This window comes from Lynx canadensis, chromosome B3, assembly GCF_007474595.2.
Source record: "Lynx canadensis isolate LIC74 chromosome B3, mLynCan4.pri.v2, whole genome shotgun sequence".
NCBI lineage: Eukaryota > Metazoa > Chordata > Mammalia > Carnivora > Felidae > Lynx > Lynx canadensis.
Window position 1 is genome coordinate 5588290 of NC_044308.2, and position 12336 is coordinate 5600625.

The window sequence follows — 12336 nt, forward strand, 5'->3', positions numbered from 1 at the left end:
TTCCCTTTTCTCCACGTCCTTGCCAACGTCCTTGCCAACACATCTTTTGTTTTTTTGATACAAACCATTCTAACAGGTGCCAGGTGATACCTCATTGTGGTTTTGATGTGCATTTCACTGATGATTTGTGACATTGAAAAGCTGTATGTGTACCTGTTGGCTGATTGGTTTGCTAGTATTTTATTTAAAAAAAAAAAAACTCAGGGCTCTTGGGTGGCTCAGTTGCTTAAGCAGCCAACTCTTGGTCTCGGCTCAGGTCATGATCTCTGCTGTCATGAGATCAAGCCCTGAAGTGGGGCTCTGCACTGAGAGTGCTTGGGATTCTCTCTCTCTCCTCTTCCCCCATTTGCAGACATTATCTATAATTTTTCTTTCTGGTAAGGTTCTTTTGGTATCAAGGTCATATAGAACTCATAAAGGAAGTTACAAAGAATTCCTTTTTTTTTTTTTCCCTATCCTCTGAGTTTGTATGAGATTGAAATTATTTTTTCAATAAGTACTTGGAAGCATGTAACATCAGATTCAATTCCTAGTTTGTTCTAAGACTGTTCAGATTTTCTATTTCTTCTTATATCTGTTTTTGGTAAAATGTTTTTTCTAGGAATTAGTACGTTTTTGGATTTGTTTGCATAGCTTTTTATAGTTTCCCCTTACTATCTTTAAGTCTTCTGATTCTATAATGATATTCTCTTTCCAATTCCTTTTTTGAAATATAATTTATTGTCAAATTGGCTTCCGTACAACACCCGGTGCTCATCCCAACAAGTGCCCTCCTCCCTGCCCATCACCCACTTTCCCCTCTCTCCCACCCGCCATCAACTGTTAGTTTCTTCTCAGTATTTAACATCCTCTTATGGTTTGCCTCCCTCCCTCTCTGTAGCTTCCCCCCCTTCCCCTCCCCTCTCTTTCCAATTCCTGATATAGATTATCTGTGTTCTCCCTCTCTCTGGAACAAAGCTCATAGACTTTATTTGTTTTTCCAAAGAAAACAAGATTTGTCTTTTATTTTATTACTTTCTCCTCTTTATCCTTTTTTTAAATGTTTATTTTTGAGAGAAAGAGAGACAGAGCATGAGCAGGGGAGGGACAGACAGAGAGGGAGACCCAGAATCCGAAGCAGGCTCCAGGCTCTGGGCTGTCAGCACAGAGCCCAATGCGAGGCTTGAACCCATGAACCGTGAGATCATGACCTGAGCCAAAGTCAGACGTTTAATCGACTGAGCCACCCAGGCACCCCTCTCCTCTTTATCCTTTTTTGGGGGTTTTATTTGTTGTTCTTTTCTAGTTTTTTTTTAAGGATAGATACTTAGATAATGGATTTTTTTTCTTTTCTAGCACATGCCTTTAAAGCTATACATTGTTGGGGCGCCTAGGTGGCTCGGTCGGTTAAGCGTCCGACTTCGGCTCAGGTCATGATCTCACGGTCCGTGAGTTCGAGCCCCGCGTCGGGCTCTGTGCTGACAGCTCGGAGCCTGGAGCCTGTTTCAGATTCTGTGTCTCCCTCTCTCTCTGCCCCTCCCCCGTTCATGCTCTGTCTCTCTCTGTCTCAAAAATAAATAAACGTTAAAAAAAAAATTTAAAGCTATACATTGTTGGGGTGCTGGGTGCTCAGTGGGTTAAGTGTCTGACTCTTGATCTCAGCTCAGATCTTGGTCTCACGGTCGTGAGTTCAAGCCCGTGTTGGGCTCTGTGCTGGGCATGAAGGCTACTTAAAATAAATAAATAAGGGGCGCCTGGGTGGCTCAGACGGTTAAACGTCGGACTCTAGATTTCCGCTTAGGTCATGATCTCGCAGTGTGTGGGGTTGAGCCCCAAGTCAGGCTCTGTGCTGACAGTGCAGAACTTGCTTGAGATTCTCTCTCCCTCTCTCTCTGCTCCTGCCCTGCATTCTCTCTTTCAAAATAACTAAATAAACATTTAAAATAAACAAATACGCTAATTAATTAATAAGAAATAAAGCCATACGTTGCACTCTGTTCATTGCTTTTTTTGCTGCCTCTCACAATTTTGAGGTCGTACTTTTACTATCCGTCATTCAGTTCAAAAGATTTTCTTTATTTTTCTTTGTGATTTCTTCTTTGACTCTTGGGTTATTTGGAAGTATACTGCTTAATTTCCACACATTTGTGGATTTTCTAGCTGCCTTTTCTGACTGATTTCTGGCTTAATTCCACTGCAGTCAGTGAATGTATGATATGATTTCAGTACTTGGGGATGTGCTGAGACTTGCTTTATGGCCCAGTCCATCAGCGGTGTTAGTAAACATTCCATTTGTGCTTGAAAGCAATGTGGATTCAGTGGTTGTTGCAGGTAGTGTCTTACATATGTCACCTAAGTCAGGTTTGCTAATAATACCCTAATCTTCTGAATTATTATGGGTTTTTAGTCTTTTTCAGGTACAGGTGGGGGACAGCAGAGTATGCCACTCCAAACTATGCCATTCCTGATCAAGATGAGTTTGAGCGAAAGGCAATAGAAAAGAAGCAAACACGAGAAAAACTCTCTGCTTCACCCCCAGCCACCCCCGCCAGGAGGGACAGGATGATTCGCAACCAACCGAGACAATTCTAGAATCTTTTCGGTCTGGAGACAGAGCCAGAGGAGTCTATGCAACAAACCCCACTCCCCCGTGTATTTATTTTCCCATAATTTGCTGTCCTTAGAAGCTCAGAGTCCTTTTCTTTTGTTTTGTCACTGCTCTGTAATTTATTGCTCTTTTGTAAAGATGCCGTGGAAGCCCAAGTTCTAACCAGCCCTTGGAGTTACGCATCGTGAAGACCTCTGTGTATGGGTGGTGCAGATTTTAATCAACTTCTGTCTGTCTCCCTCTTGTTCATTTGTCTTTTTCCAGCCTACTTTGCAGGCCCCAACCAAAGAAGCTAAGGGGCGTAGAGGAAAAACATTCTTTTCCTCTCCAACCATTTTGGCGGCTCTGAAGGGACCGTAGAAGCCTGGGATGCCCTACTAGCTCTGGAACCTGCAGATGAAATCCTGGAACAACAGATAAAGGCTGGTGAGAGGTAAGAATTCATTTGTCAGGTCAACCTCCTGGATGTCTGTTTGTGGTCGCTGGTGGAGAGAGGAAGGTAAGAATTCCTTCTTGTCCTCCCCTGCCCCGGCCCGGCCCCCCCCCCCCCCCAATTTAGGGAGATAACATTTGTGTGAGAGAGTTCTCTGGGTTTCTGCCACTTTGGCGATTTGATATTGATCCAATTCTCTCCCAAGAGCAGACGTTATTTTCCTTTGTCTTTATCTTTTGTGTCATCTGTCACAGCGGGGAGAATCGCGAGACGAAACATAAGCATAGGTCCCATAAGCCTCTTGTCTGAGTCGGCCTCACAGGTTGGTGAGTTTATGTCTCACCGGACTGACATCGATTTGGACGCATTATGCTGGGGGGTCACCACTAAAAAAAGACTAGATGAAATTCTCCTCTGTCTCACTTTGCGTCTTGAGAGTTTGGCTTGGATCCTGTAAGAGTCCACTTTCCTTGTTTTTTCTGCTTCCTCAGGACGGCAGGTCATTGGGACCTGTATCCATACGAGGCACGCCTTCGGGCGGGGAACGGAGACATGTCCTGACCAACTGTGCCGGCCATCAGGGGCATTTGCCTGGAGGAGGGGTCACAGTCCACAGGCACCCTTTGTAGTCTTTACCCCTCACTGCCTTGTCAGTGCTGGGACAGTCCCAGCCCAGCACAGCCTCCCTGGTAGTGCAGATTAGTGGGTCCGCAGTGAAAGACATCTAACTTTTGTCGGACACCGGAATTTCCTGCACGTGACAACGGTCTTTGCTTCCTTTGACAATCCCTGGGAGAGACCTTTTTGGATCACCGGGGCTACATCATCTGCACCTGGTCTGGGGACTCATCTTGAGTCCATGGTAAAAATTTACTCTACGCCTGAAAAGTTGCCTCTGGGTTTTTTTCCCTTAAAAAGGCTTTCTGGGGTACCTGGCTGGCTCAGTTGGTGATACACGTGAAACTCTTGATCTCAGGGTTATAAGTTCGAGTCCCGCGGTGGTTGTACAGATTACTTAAAAATAAAATATTTAAACAATTTTTAATGTTTATTTATTTTTGAGAGAGAGAGAGACAGAGAGAGAGAGACAGAGTGTGAGTGCGGGAGGGACAGAAAGAAAGGGAGACACCGAATCCGAAGCAGGCTCCGGGCTCTGAGCTGTCTGCACATTATACATTTGTCTAAACCCACCGAATGTGCACCGCCAAAGGGAACTCTAGTGTAAATTATGGACTTTGGGTGATTATGATATGTCAGCGAAGGTCCATTTATTGTAACAAATGTACCCTCTGGCAGAGGGGAGGCTGTGCGCGTGTGGGGACGAGGGCTACATGAGAAAGCTCCATACCTTCGTAAATTTTGCTGTGACTCTAAAACTATCCTAAACAATAAAGTGTATCATGGGGCGCCTGGGTGGCTTCGTTGGCCAAGTGTCCACCTCTTGATTGCAGCTCAGGTCACGATCCCAGGGTTCGTGGGTTCAAGCCCCACCTCAGGCTATACGCTGACAGTGCAGAGCCTGCTTGTGATTCTCTCTGTCCCTCTCTCTCTGCCCCTCCCCATCTCTCAAAATAAATAAATAAACATTAAAAAAATAAAGTGTATTAAAAAAATGTTTTTTAATGACTCAAAGCCTCCTCACCAACCACGGGAGCTTTCTTATTTAGCTCAGGACATTGCAGGTACTGTAAAAAGCCAACACACGGGGCAAACAATTGTCCTACGTGTAAGAATAAAAGGGAGGGGGAATTAAGTAGTAATTGCCCTAGATTTCTGATAATAGATGAACGGGCCCCCTGAATTCCTTCTTAGAGAAAATCAGCATCTTTTCCCTGTCCTTTGAGATGTAAATGTTACTATACCTTTGAAATATGAACATCCAAGGAGAGAACTCTTGGCTATGCAGCCTTCTGAGACGGAAGGAAATAAAAAGGGGAGAAAGAACCGCTTGAAATCAACTGCCACTTGGTGTTTCCAAGAGGGCCCCTGGCCCAAAAGGTAGTCCCCACTCCGGAATACTGCATTTCAGGGCAAATGAAAATCCTAAAATTCTCTGCAGGTATTAGGAAAATGCTTTAGCCCTCACTGAGCGGGTAAGCTCAACGTGTTCCGTCTGCCAGAAACATAATTCCGATAAAAACCAAAATAAGGCAAGGATGAGACTCAAGTCGTCAAAATTAGTGAAATTTGTGTTTCTGTGTTTATACCTAATTCATAGCTAAAATTGAGAATAAAAGCTGTAAGATCTCTGTTTGCCTGTTTAGGTATTTATGTGGTGTACGTGTGATATCATTCTAGGTCTGGATGGTATTGCCCAAATTAATTTGTAAGAAAGTTCTACTCATTGACTTTAGAAAGTAAGTGATTGGGGATCCTGGGTGGCTGGTTGGTTAAGCATCCGACTCTTGGTTTTGACTCGGGTCATGATCTCACTCACAGTTGGTGGGTTCAAGCCCTACATCCGGTTCTGTGCTGACGGTGTGGAGGCTGCTTGGGATTCCCTGTCTCCCTCTCTCTTTGCCCCTCCCCCACTCACACTATCTCTGTCTCTCTCAAAATAAATAAATAAACTAAAAGAAAGAAAGAAAGAAAGAAAGAAAGAAAGAAAGAAAGAGGGAGAGAGAGAAAGAAAGTGATTTGGGGGGGCACCTGGGTAGCCCAGTCACTTAAGTGTCTCTTGATTTTGGCTCAGGTCATGGTTGTGGGATCAAGCCACTTGATGGGGGCTTGTTTAAAGATTTTCTCTCTTTTGCTTGCTTTCGCTCTCTAAGAAAGAAAGAAAAGAAAAGAAAAGAAAAGAAAAGAAAAGAAAAGAAAGAAGAAAAGAAAGTGATCGGGGATGCCTGGCTGGCTCAGTTGGTGGAGCCTGGGACTCTTGATCTTGGGGTTGTGAGTTCAAGCCCCTGTTGGGTGTAGAGATGACTTAAAAATTAAAAATTAAAAAAACAAAGTAGGTACTTGTGTAAATTGAGTCTTCCTAACACTTTAAAAGAAAATTAAAACTAACCTCAGTGTTTTTCAAGTTCACACGATGTGGGATAACCTTTGGTCAATAAGGTTAGTTTAAGATTGTTGGTTAAAGGAAAGTCAGTGTGCCTTCAGAATCGGCAGCACTAGACAGAATGCAGATGTACAATTTTATTGTGCCTGGGTTTACTAGTCAAATGAGCTTACGCTCCCTCTCCAAGATGTTCAAGATTATAAAATTATAAATTCAGTCTAAGAATAACATATACAATAAAGATGAATTGCTTGATGTATGTCAAGCAATTTTAGATGGCAGTAAAGATAAAAACAGGGGAGAAGAGAGAGACATATGTTTAATTTTTAGGTTTTTTTGCTTCTGTGATTTTGTGTGTGTGTGTGTGTGATACTTGCTTGATTTGTCAACAACAAAAAACCAGGAAGATGGCTAGATTTATTGAATGTCCCAGGAAGTTTTCCTGAGCTACCCAAACATAATTGTTAAGACAAGTGAATTAAATAAATGTAAGTGGAATAAATATTTATAAAAATTTTTTTTAATCTTTATTTTTGAGAGAGAGAGACAGAGTGTGAGCAGGGGAGGAGCAGAGAGGGAGACACAGAATCCGAAGTAGGCTCCGGGCTCCGAGCTGTCAGCACAGAGCCCGACGCGGGGCTCAATCTCAGGAACTGTGCGATCATGACCTGAGCTGAAACCGGATGCTCGACTGACTGAGCCACCCAGGCGCCCCTGGAATAAATGTTTATAAATGAACTTTTTAACAATAATTATGTTTTATAATATACGCACTTAAAAAATAGTTTCCAAAGTCTTTTTGGTAACTTAAAACCTTAAGTTATGCTAAGTTTAGTTAAATGATAGATATTCATTGACCATCTAGATCATTTCCAAAACAGATAAAATACTGAAATATTAATTGCTAAACATAAATATAAGTTTACCTACCTTGGCTTCTTAATTTTTACAGAGGGGCAAAGGATACTTGGATCTGTTAATGTCTTTTTTACCACACTGAGAAACTACACTCTGGAAAAAAAAAATCTGTAGGAATTATGAAATGGTATATAAATACATTTATTAATCTGAAGAATGCTGATATATGACAGTTCACAGTTGTCTGCTCCCCAGTTTTCACTGGAATTAAAGTCAGTAAGATTTAAGAATTTTTTTTTTTTTAAGATTTAAGAATTCTAATTAACATGTGAATAAGCTACAAGGATGCTATGCTTAAAGGAAAAAGCCCTATGTACAGAGTATGCAAGGAAAGTAAGATAGGTTAAAAAAATGTTTATTTTTGTGAAGAGAGTGAGTAGGGGAAGGGGCAGAGAAAAAGGGAGAGAGAGAATCGGAAGCAGGCTCTATACAGCTGTCAGCGCAGAGCCCCACATGGGGCTCGAACTCATGAACCCGTGAGATCATGACCTGAGCCGAAATCAAGAGCTGGACGCTTAACCAGCTGAGCCACCCAGGTGCCCCAGGACGATAGGTTTTTAGGGAAAGATGTGAGGTATGATGGGTGCATCGTTTTTAAAGATTTTGTGCTTAAGCAATCTCTGCACCTCAAGAGTTGCGGGCTCTACCGACTGAGCCAGTCAGGTGCCCCCTGATGGGTGCATTTTTGTTAAGGGAAAAGAAAAGTAATTTTTGTCCTCATTTAGGGGCTATTTAGGGTTGTTTCAGAGTGACAAAGAGGAGAATCAAGGTCAAAATCATGAATGGACATAGAAAGTTAAAGAGAGAGAGAGAGAGAGAGAGAGAGACTATCCTACCTTACGCTGTCAATCTGGCTAAAATTGCATGGATTTATTACAAGGGTCTAAAGAAGCTTTAATATCAAGAGAGCACCAGTGCAAAAGCAGAATTTGGTTTTCTTTCTCTGTTAAAAAGATAAGGTTTTCTAGGATTATTGGTCTGTTCTTTTTTTTAAATTAAAAAAAATGTTTTTAATGTTTATTTATTTTTGAGAGAGAGCGAGAGAGCGAGCGAGTGAGCACCAGTAGGGGAGGGGCAGAGAGCGAGGGAGACACAGAATCCGAAGCGGGCCCCAGGCTCCGAGCTGGCAGCACAGAGCCCCATGCGGGGCTCCAACTCACAGACCGAAGTCAGACGCTTAACCGACTGAGCCCCCCGGGCACCCCTGGTTTGTTTTTAATAAAAATTGCAAAAGGCATTTGTTTTGTTTTTCAATCGACTGAGTACTATGGCTAGGAAACGAAGACTGTTTTAGCAAAATAATTTCCTGGGCTTTATGTTCTATCAAGTCTTCGATTCGTTAGGAAAACCGCGTCTTCCCAATATTAAAACAGCTAAGGGTTTTTTTTTTTTTTTCCTCCTCCCCTCAGGTTTGTTACTTTCCACCTTCGTCTTTGAAACGTCTTATTGTCACTTTGGTAAGTGAGTAAGTAAGTATTGCTTCACAGCGATCTGCAATCCTAAGTCCTCAATTTACTATGGGGTTATGTGTCGACACATCCACTGTAAATTGCAAAATCATACGTTGAAAATGCCTTTAATTCATCTAACCTATTGAACATCAATAGCTTAGCCCCGCCTCCCTTAACTGTGCTCAGAACACTTGTACTAGCTTGAAGCTGGGGAAGATCACCTAACACAAAGCCTGTTTCATAATCAAGGGCCGAATATCTCATATACTTTATCGAACACGGCACTGAAAGTGAGAAACAGAATGGCTGTGTGGACAGAGAATGGTTGTCACAGTGTGTCCGTTGTTCACATTTGTGAAGCTGTGGCTTCCTGCCTGTCCCCAGCGTCACCAGAGATTACCGTGCTGCATATCGCTAGCCTGGGAAGAGATCAAAATTCATGATCTGAAGTATAGTTTCTACTGAATGCGGATTGCCTCTGCACCGCTGTAGAGTTGAAAAACCCTCAGTCAAACCGATATAAGTGACATCTGCAATCGAGTGTTCAAAACTTTGGTCGTTTTCTACAAACTGTACAAATCAAATTCTAAATAAAGTCTTTCTGATTTGAAACTAACTTTGGGACTTTTTTTTTTTCTTGGAGGGAAATCTCCAAGGATTTGTTCTCTCACCTGGTAAAAACGGAGATGTTAAACTGATTGGGTTTATTTTATATGTTAAATGACACGGGAAGCATTGTCAAATACAAAGTGGTTTAACCTTCTTTAGGTGGTAATTGTATGGATATGTGTTATTAATATACGTGTGTTAGCAATTGCAAGAAATTCCTAGAAATGTGTTAATGTTCTTACTATCTTGTCATTTCAATTGAAATCTTGTATGCCACAGAAGTTACAAAATGTCCTTGTCAATTGAATTATAATGAACCCTCATCAGACATTTAACTGTGGAATTTTAAGTCTTTTGTCATTCATAGGCAATTATTGTTTTACTCAGATGCTTTCCTGAAGTCTTTTATAATCAGCTACAATCCAAAACCTACAATCCAAAGAGGTTCATGGAGAAGCTTCTGACAAATACTCTGGAGTATAGTTTTCTGATAACTTTGAAATTTTGCCACTGGACTGGGTAAAAATTTCCAGAACTCCAGTAAAGAAACTGAAATCTAACTCAAGTTCACGCAGAACAACATTATTTACAATAGTCAAGATATGGAAGCGGCCCCAGTGTCCCTCGATACACGAATGGATAGGGGCGCCTGGGTGGCTCAGTCGGTTAAGCATCTGTCTGGCTTTGACCCAGGCCAGGATCTCATGGTTTGTGAGTTTGAGTCTGGCACTGGGTGAGCTCAAACGCCGCATCAGGTGAGCCTGGCTTCTCTCTCTCCCTCTCTCTTTCTCTGCCCTATGTGGGGTTCTCTCTCTCTCCACCTTCGCTCACTTGCACCCTTTCTCTCTCTCTCTCAAAAAAATAGATGAATTGATAAAGAAGACAGGGTGTATATGTCTTGGAATATATCATATGGAATATTATTCAAGCCATAAAAAAAGAATGCAATCATGCCGTTTGCAAAGACATGGGTGGAGTTAGAGAGTATTATGCTAAACGAAATAAGTCACGTGTGGAATTTAAGACACAAAAGGAAAGAGCGAAGGAAAAAAGAGAGAGAGACAAGCACCGGCTGATGTATGGAGGTGTCGAATCACTACATTGTGCACCTGCAGCTAATATAACACCGTATGTTAACTAACTGGAATTAAAATGAAAACTTAAAAAAGATCAGAGAGAGCAAGAATTAGTTAACGGAGGACTAAATAAGCTGATGAACATGAGATTATACATTTTTGATGGCCTTTTTGTTTAAATTTTTGCTGGCTCTTTCATGTTCTATTTTCTGGATATAGGGAACACTTTCTTCCTTTTCTCATAAGCTATTTACAACTTGCGGCGATGCATACATTAATTTTAATAACACACGAATTAATCAATCAATTAAAGCATTAAATTTTCTCCCAACCTGAGAGACTGAGATTCCCAGTGAGACGGTGTTTACGGGCGGGTCTTAGGGAGGGGCTCAGGCGTTGAGGTGGAGTCTTTACGAATGGAAATAGTGCCCTTATGTAAGAGACCCCACAGAGCTCCCTCACTTCTGCCGCGTGAAGGCTCCATGAGAAGACAGCCATCTAGGAACTAGGAAGTGGGTTCTCACCAGACCCTGAGCCGGCTGGCAACTCGCTCTCGGACTTCCCAGCTTTCAGAAGTGTGAGAAATAAATCCCTATTGTCTGTAAGCCACCTGGTCCGTCAGGTACTCTTCTAGCAGTCTGAGTGGACTAGGGCACTGCCCAATCCCTCTAGAATTCAGAAATTGTTATCGGGCCTTGTAACCAGTATACCATGGCAACGACGAAGCTATGGGATGTCCAAGGCTAGGTCAGAGGTTCTGCCGTCCCTGCCTTGTTCTCGCTCTCCAACACTCTGCTGGAGCCTGGAGCCGCTGTTATCGAGAAATCTCCTCTGCTGGGAAGAATACGCGGAGGGACCCCGAGACTATAGTGAGAGGGAGAGGGGCTAAACTGAGCCGATATTTTCAGTTATTTTCTTCCGCAAACACTAGGCCTGAAAAGGAAGCCTTCTTGGATGTCCCAGCCCAGCCCAGCTGGGTGGGGACCACCCAGCAACGCTTGTCAATGTCCTGTGGAAGTTGAAGAATCAGCCTCGTGCACATTCTTGACCCCGAATATCGTGAGATACTCACAGTGCTTTTTTTTTTCTCAAGGTTTATTTGTTTATTTGAGAGGGAGAGAGAGTGCGGGCGCAAATGCCCGTGCACACGCGAGCAGAGGAGGGGCAGAGAGAGAGAGGGAGAGAGAGGATCCCAAGCAGGCTCCATGCTGTCAGCACAGAGCCCGATGTAGGGCTCTATCTCATGAATCGTGAGATCATGACCTGAGCCGGAATCAAGAGTCAGACACTTAACTGAACCACCCAGGTGCCCCCAGGGCCCCCCCCCTTTTGTTTTTAAATCACTAAGTTTCAGGCTAGTTTGTTATGCAGCAATAGCTAGCTGGAACAATACCAATACATGTCAAACACCTTTATTCTATTTACTTATTTGTTTTATTTCAGGTGCACAAAATTTAGATTTTCTTCCTCTTTGGTTTGTGTAAATTCTCTTTTATTTTATGATCTTTTTTCTTCTATTCTTCTGTCCCTGTAGGGATTTAATATAGGTATTTAACATATACTCTCCCAATCTACCACCTCTATTTATTTAGACATATGTCTCTTCTTTTTTAAAAAAAGTTTTTAATGTTCCTTTATTTTTGAGAGAGAGACAGAGCACGCGCAAGGGAGGGTCAGAGAGAGAGGAAGACACGGAATCCGAAGCAGCTCCAGGCTCTGAGCTGTCAGCACAGAGCCCGATGTGGGGCTCGAACCCATGAACCGCAAACTCAAGACCTGAGCTGAGGTCGGACACTGAACCAACGAGGCCACCCAAGCTTCCCGACATGTGTCTCTTAAAAACATAGGAAGTCCCATTCTTTTGTACCTACCTTTAAAGTTACATAATCGGTTTTGTCCTATAAATCACGTTCTGCTTTTTACATTTCTGCACTCAATTTGCAAGTTTCTCAGAGCTCACAATGTTGTTTCGTGGAATTCGGGTTGTTTTTCCTGAAGGCTGCCTAGCATTCCCCTGAAAACGTGCTCCATCGTTCCCTCATCCATCCCGACAGTATTGGACCCTGCAATTTGTCATGGGACACATTGCCTTGTTGTAAAGGTTACAGACTTTTGCAAGCCAGCGTTTTGAGAAGGAGGGGAGAGACCGTCCTGTCGTAGACGGTGTGTGTCTTTATTTCACCAAGTACTCTCATATGGCGTTATAGTCATACCAGTATCACCTGAGGGGCTTTTGTTCCCCGTCTTCTCCAGAACTTGAT